Source organism: Scylla paramamosain, chromosome 3, assembly GCF_035594125.1.
Source record: "Scylla paramamosain isolate STU-SP2022 chromosome 3, ASM3559412v1, whole genome shotgun sequence".
In the NCBI taxonomy this organism is placed as follows: domain Eukaryota; kingdom Metazoa; phylum Arthropoda; class Malacostraca; order Decapoda; family Portunidae; genus Scylla; species Scylla paramamosain.
Window position 1 is genome coordinate 9054087 of NC_087153.1, and position 5914 is coordinate 9060000.

A 5914-nucleotide genomic window follows, 5' to 3' on the forward strand; every position below is an offset into this window, starting at 1 on the left:
TTCTTTTTCTCCTTTGTGAAAGTTACGCCTTCAAACAGCGCAGGACATCAACCATTAGAATCAGTCAAGGCATGGTGTGGGTGTGTGAGGAGGCGGGAGCTGCGGGCTACACAATTGACCTCCTACACCACCACTGCTACCTCCTCCTCCTCCTCCTCCTCCTCCTCCTCCTACTTGTACACCCACGCAGCCAGCCGCCAGCCGCCACCCACAATCCTAGACTGAGGAGCAACACTACCCGACCTTTACGTGTTAGCGGCGTGACTGCAGTATATCCGGCCCCTCGGTGCTCTGCTCTCCTCACCACACTACCGCTCCCGCCTGGCTTCTGTACCGCTACCATCGCCACCACTACCACTGCCACCATCACCAGTCCCGTAACGCACCACCACCAGTATATCGTTGTACAGTCAGTCTTGTGGTGGAAGTTACTGTGTTTTTTTACGGGTGTTTACAGTATTGGTCACGTCTGGTTTCTGTACTACTACTACTACTACTACTACTACTACTACTACTACTACTACTACTACTACTACTACTACTACTACTACTACTACTACTACTACTACTATTACAACCACCTCCTCCATCATATCGTTGTTCAGTCCTGTCTTCTACTATTAACAGGCTGCAGTGGAAGCTACCGTGGTTTTTAAGGGTGCCTTCATGATTCTAGCAATACACATGCATTTTTTATGAAAATTTTTGCATATCAATGAAAGAGAGAGAGAGAGAGAGATAAAAAAAAAAACACCCATGAGAACTTGACTAATCATCACAGTGGCCATTGGAAACAGTCGTGATGAGAGAACAAAGCGTTTCAGAATGCGAGCCTTAGTGAGAATGATACTTTTATCCTTTTGGTGTATAAGCCTGTGTGTGTGTGTGTGTGTGTGTGTGTGTGTGTGTGTGTGTGTGTGTGTGTGTGTGTGTGTGTGTGTGTGTGTGTGTGTGTTGCCGTCAGCGCCTGTCTGGAGTCTGGCACGGGTGGATGGTGAGTGGATGGGCGGGTGGAGTGGATGGGGTAGGAGGGCTCGCGGTGTGATCAATATTTGTCACTAGCAAGGGGCGGGACCAGGTGGTGGGATGTGGGCGGGTGGGCGGGCGGGTGGGCGGGTGAGGCACGGAGCTTAAGGGCGCGTGTTGGGGTCTCAGTGTGTCTCAGTTATCCGAGCAACAGGCGCCCCTCGCAGTACCACTTCCGTTCCGCCACTTTATAACGAACAGGTGCCGAGGTATTGCACTGGAGGACTAATTACTGATTCCAATTACGCTGGCGGATGGATATTTATGATTCTCTCCCTCCCCTGGCTCTCTCTCTCCCTCCACACCCTGTATTTTTTTATTAATTTATTTATTTATTTCAACTTATGAACGGTATTAAAAAAAAAAAAAAGGGGGTGATTGATAATTAAAGAACTTATTTATACCGGTATCGTCAAATTTCACGGAGTTAATTTGGTTTAATCTCCTCACTTATGCCCAGCTGTTATTTGGGGGAGTCGGGAAAATGTTGCCACTCTCTCTCTCTCTCTCTCTCTCTCTCTCTCTCTCTCTCTCTCTCTCTCTCTCTCTCTCTCTCTCTCTCTCTCTCTCTCTCTCTCTCTCTCTCTCTCTCTCTCTCTCTCTCTGGCAGACATGCAGGAAGCGAGAGTGAATCTGTTCTAATTATTTTCTTTTTCTCTCGTGACAGTTTCCTTACTTTTGTTGTTCCTCATGAATGGCTCTTGTTCTTCTTATTGTTCGCCTCTGTCTGCCTGCGTGTTCCCTTCCCCTCCCCCTCTTCTCTGCTCCCCTCCCTCCTCGCCCTCTCCCTCCCTCTCCCTCCTCGTCTTTGCTCGTCTGTCTATCTGATTGTCCCGCTCGCGAGTATGTTCGTCACAATCTCTCTCTCTCTCTCTCTCTCTCTCTCTCTCTCTCTCTCTCTCTCTCTCTCTCTCTCTCTGGTTGTTGTTGTTGTTGTTGTTGTTGTTGTTGTTGTTGTTGTTGTTGTTGTTACTGCTGCTGCTGTTGCTACTACATATTGCGCTCTCTCTCTCTCTCTCTCTCTCTCTCTCTCTCTCTCTCTCTCTCTCTCTCTCTCTCTCTCTCTCTCTCTCTCTCTCTCTCTCTCTCTCTCTCTCTCTCTCTCTCTCTCTCTCTCTCTCTCATACACTGACCACCTGTTCCTCGCGTCCCGGCGGCTCCTCTTCCTCCAGTCGATTTTCCTGGAACCTTTCCTTCCTCCCCTCTTCCCCTTCTTCCTCTCCCTCCCTCACTTCCTCCCGCCCCTCCTCTCAGCCTCCTGACCTCTTTTCTCCTTACTTCTCACCCTCCTCGCTTCTTTTCCTTTCTTGTCTTTCTCCCTTTCTGTCTCTCAGTGTCCTTGTCTGTTCATCTCTTAATTTTCTTTCTCTTCTACCTTTGTTTTTTTTGTTTTGTTTTTTACCTCTTTCCCTTCCATCCTCATTACTTCTCAGCCTTCTCTTCTCTTTCCTTTCCTTGTTTCTCTGCTTGTCTCTTTCTATCTCTCAATCTCCTTGTTTGTTCGTGTTTCCTAATTTTCCTTCTCTTCTACCTTTGTTTCCTCTTTGTTCTACGTCTTTCTTTCCCTTTCTCCCTCATTACTTCTCAGCCTCCTTGCTTCTTGCCCTTCCTTGCTTCTCTTCTCTCCTCTCCTCTCGTTCTGCATCTCGGTGTCTTTGTTCCCTCTTCCTGATGTTCCACATTCTCTCAGTCTTGCTTCTTTTCCTTCCTTCTTTCTTTTCCTCTCACTCTGTCATTCATTCTCCTTTCCTCTTTCCCTTCATCGACCTTTTTCCTTCTCAGTCTCTCAATTTCCTACTCTTTCCTCTTCCTTGTCCCCATTTCTCCCTGTTAACTTATCTTTCTTCTCTTCACTTTTTTCTTCTTTGCTTGCCTTCCTTCCTCTCAACTTCTTCCTCTCTCTCTCTTTTCATCCTTGGCTTTCTTCCTATTCAATCTCTCAGTTTCCTTCTCTTTCCCTTCCTTGCCTCACCCACCGCCTTCTTTCCCAGCAACACGTGGGCTGACAACAGTAATATTAATCATAATGGTAATAATAAGAGCACGCAAGTTCATTTAGGCGTGAAATTATAGTGTGAAAGTTTCCCCTGTCAAGATCAGAGAGAGAGAGGGAAAAGTAGTTGGTACAGTAATTTACTGGTGAGATTGTTATCAGTCGCTACTAAATTTTCACCCTTGCTGCCTTTCGTTCCTCTGACCAGTGAAGTGTGGCGGGCGGGACTGACACCTCTATCTCTTATTACTTTCTTTCAGTATTATTTATTTATTTTCTTGGTTTCCTTTTTTGTTTTTGTTGTTGTTTTTTTCTTTTTTTTTTTTACTTTGGCAGGTGATGAAGGAGGCACAAGCTGAGGAATGAGATCTGTATTAACTTTATTCCTGACTTGTTCCTCGCTAGTTTCTTCAGAGGAATATATCCCTTCATCACCTACTGTACCTCTAATTGGTCACAGTGCATGGTCTGGTTAGCTGTTGCAAGTGCTCGTTTCTCTGTCTCCTTTGTACAGCTTCTTCTTCTTCTTCACTTTTTTTTTTTCCTTTGTTCATAATGTGGTTGCTATTCCTCATTAGTCTCTCTCTCTCTCTCTCTCTCTCTCTCTCTCTCTCTCTCTCTCTCTCTCTCTCTCTCTCTCTCTCTCTCTCTCTCTCTCTCTCTCTCTCTCTCTCTCTCTCTCTCTCTCTCATAGCTTCTTCCAACATAATGGTGTTTGTCGTATAATGCATGAGTGAGTGGTTTCATATCTTGGGTCTAAGTTACGGTGTCGCTTATAATTAATTGTGTTGGCTCTGTGCAATGCTTCTCCCCGCGGCTTGTATTCTTGAACGTTTTCTTCTCTCATATATTTTCAAAGGCCACGGAGATGATTTGTCGGGTTCTTTTCTTTTTTTTTTTTTCTTACTATTGGTGATGCGGAATACTTGTTAAACTATCGTTAGAATCATTGAAAGTTTCGATAACTCACTAGAGCATGTTAATTTTAAAACATAATGCCACAGAGATGACTTATTAGGTTCTCATGAGTGTTGTTCCTACTGATGATGCTGAATATTTGTTTAACTGTCACTAGAGTTATGAAAACAACCTTGAAACCTTGAATAATTTTCACCGGATGATGTAAAAAAAGTGTAAGATAAGGCCACAGATATTATAGTAGGGGTTTTCCTGGATATTTTTTCCTACTTTTTATGTGAAATCCTTGTTAAACTATCACTAGAATCATGAAAGTATTCTTGAAAGCCTCAGAAACTTCCACTGCACTTGAGGATGCTAAATGTAAGAGATAGGGCGAGATGTTTAATAAAAAGGACCTTCGTCATGTTGGCCAAATATCAAGTGTTTGTTTTCACAGTACAGTCATTGTCAGTAGTGGAGTAATTTACTTGTCTCACTTCCACTGTGCTTAGCGTCGTTCCCCCATCTGAAGTCCCCTAGTGTGCTGACAGTGGCAGTGTCCTTGAAGCGTCTCCGAGTATTCAACTTTCTGACTTGTGGATTCTTCCCAGCTTAATTGCACTGGTTTTGTGCTGATTTATATTGTTTTTTTAAAAGATAACAGTCGCTCTTAAGTCTTCTGGTCCGCTGAGTTTCCTTATAAAACTTGGCAACTAATTTGAAGGGTGTCTGAGTATTCAGCCATCCGAGCTGTAGTGTCTTTCCAACTTAATTATAATGATTTTGTGTTAATTTAGATCATTATTCTGAAAGATAACACTCAGTATTAATTTCCATGGTCCGCTGAGAATCTTCTTACAAGACTTAGTTGCTGATTTGAAGCAGGTCAGAGTGTTTAACTAAATGACTCTCTCTCTCTCTCTCTCTCTCTCTCTCTCTCTCTCTCTCTCTCTCTCTCTCTCTCTCTCTCTCTCTCTCTCTCTCTCTCTCTCTCTCTCTCTCTCTCTCTCTCTCTCTCTCTGTTTAATTCTGTTGGTCATGTGTTAGTCTAGATTATTATTTTGAAAGATAACACTCAATCTTAAGTCTTCTGGCCTGTTGGCAGACTCCTCACAAAACTTGGCAACTGATAGATTTCAAGTAAAGTATTAAACCATATGACTGTTGTGACTTTCTCTGAGCTTAATTGTATTGGTCTTGTCTTTGTCTACATTATTATTTTGAAAGATAATACTCAATCTTAAGTGTTCTGTTCCGCTGACAGACTCTTTACAAAACGTGGCAACAGATGGATTTGAAGTACAGTAGAGTATTCAACCGTATGAGTGACGTAGCTCCTTCTCAGCTCAGTTATAGATCGTCTTGTATTCGTTTAGATTATTATTGGGAAGATAACTCACGACACTGCTTTTGGCTTCTCCCCAACTTAATTTTCATGGTCTTGTGTTAGCCTAGATTATTATTTTGAAAGATAACACACACACCACTACTTTGGCCTCTCGGCAGCTTTATTACTATAGTCTTGTGTTAGTCCAGGTTGTTATTTTGAAGGATAACATTTGTATCAAAAAATGTTAGTATGTGTTTAGTAAAGCTTTTCCATTAATGTTTTGCAGCTTCATTTTTTTTATTAGTAAAGCTGCTTATGATTACTGAAGTGAAATAGCATGCTACAGCCAAATGTGTCATTATTAAATATTTTGTAAATCCTTTTGATTGATGTTTTGTAATCTGATTCGTGATTAGTAAAACTGCTTGGATTATAGAAATGAAATAGCAGTTGTCATTAGCAGTTACAGCGAAACATGTTATTATTAAGTATTTAGTTAACCTTTTTAATTAATGCCCTGTAGTTTAATTCATGATTAGGAGAACTCCATACGATTAATTAAGTAAAACAGCAGGTGCCGTTAGCACGCATAGCCAAAGGTGTGTTATGGAGTAGTCAGGCTTTAATTAAACCCTTATAGTTTAATTCTTCATTAGTCAAACTGC

At 42.4% G+C, this 5914-nt stretch overlaps 1 protein-coding gene across 1 annotated transcript in view; it reads left to right on the forward strand.

Moving 5' to 3' along the window:
* Positions 1-265: 265 nt before the first annotated feature.
* Positions 266-5914, forward strand: part of LOC135090038 (mucin-2-like) — a 136719-nt gene continuing 131070 nt past the window's right edge. The window contains exon 1 of the mRNA XM_063986275.1: positions 266-377. The gene's annotated coding sequence lies outside the window, so the exon portion shown is untranslated. The remainder of the gene's footprint in view (positions 378-5914) is intronic.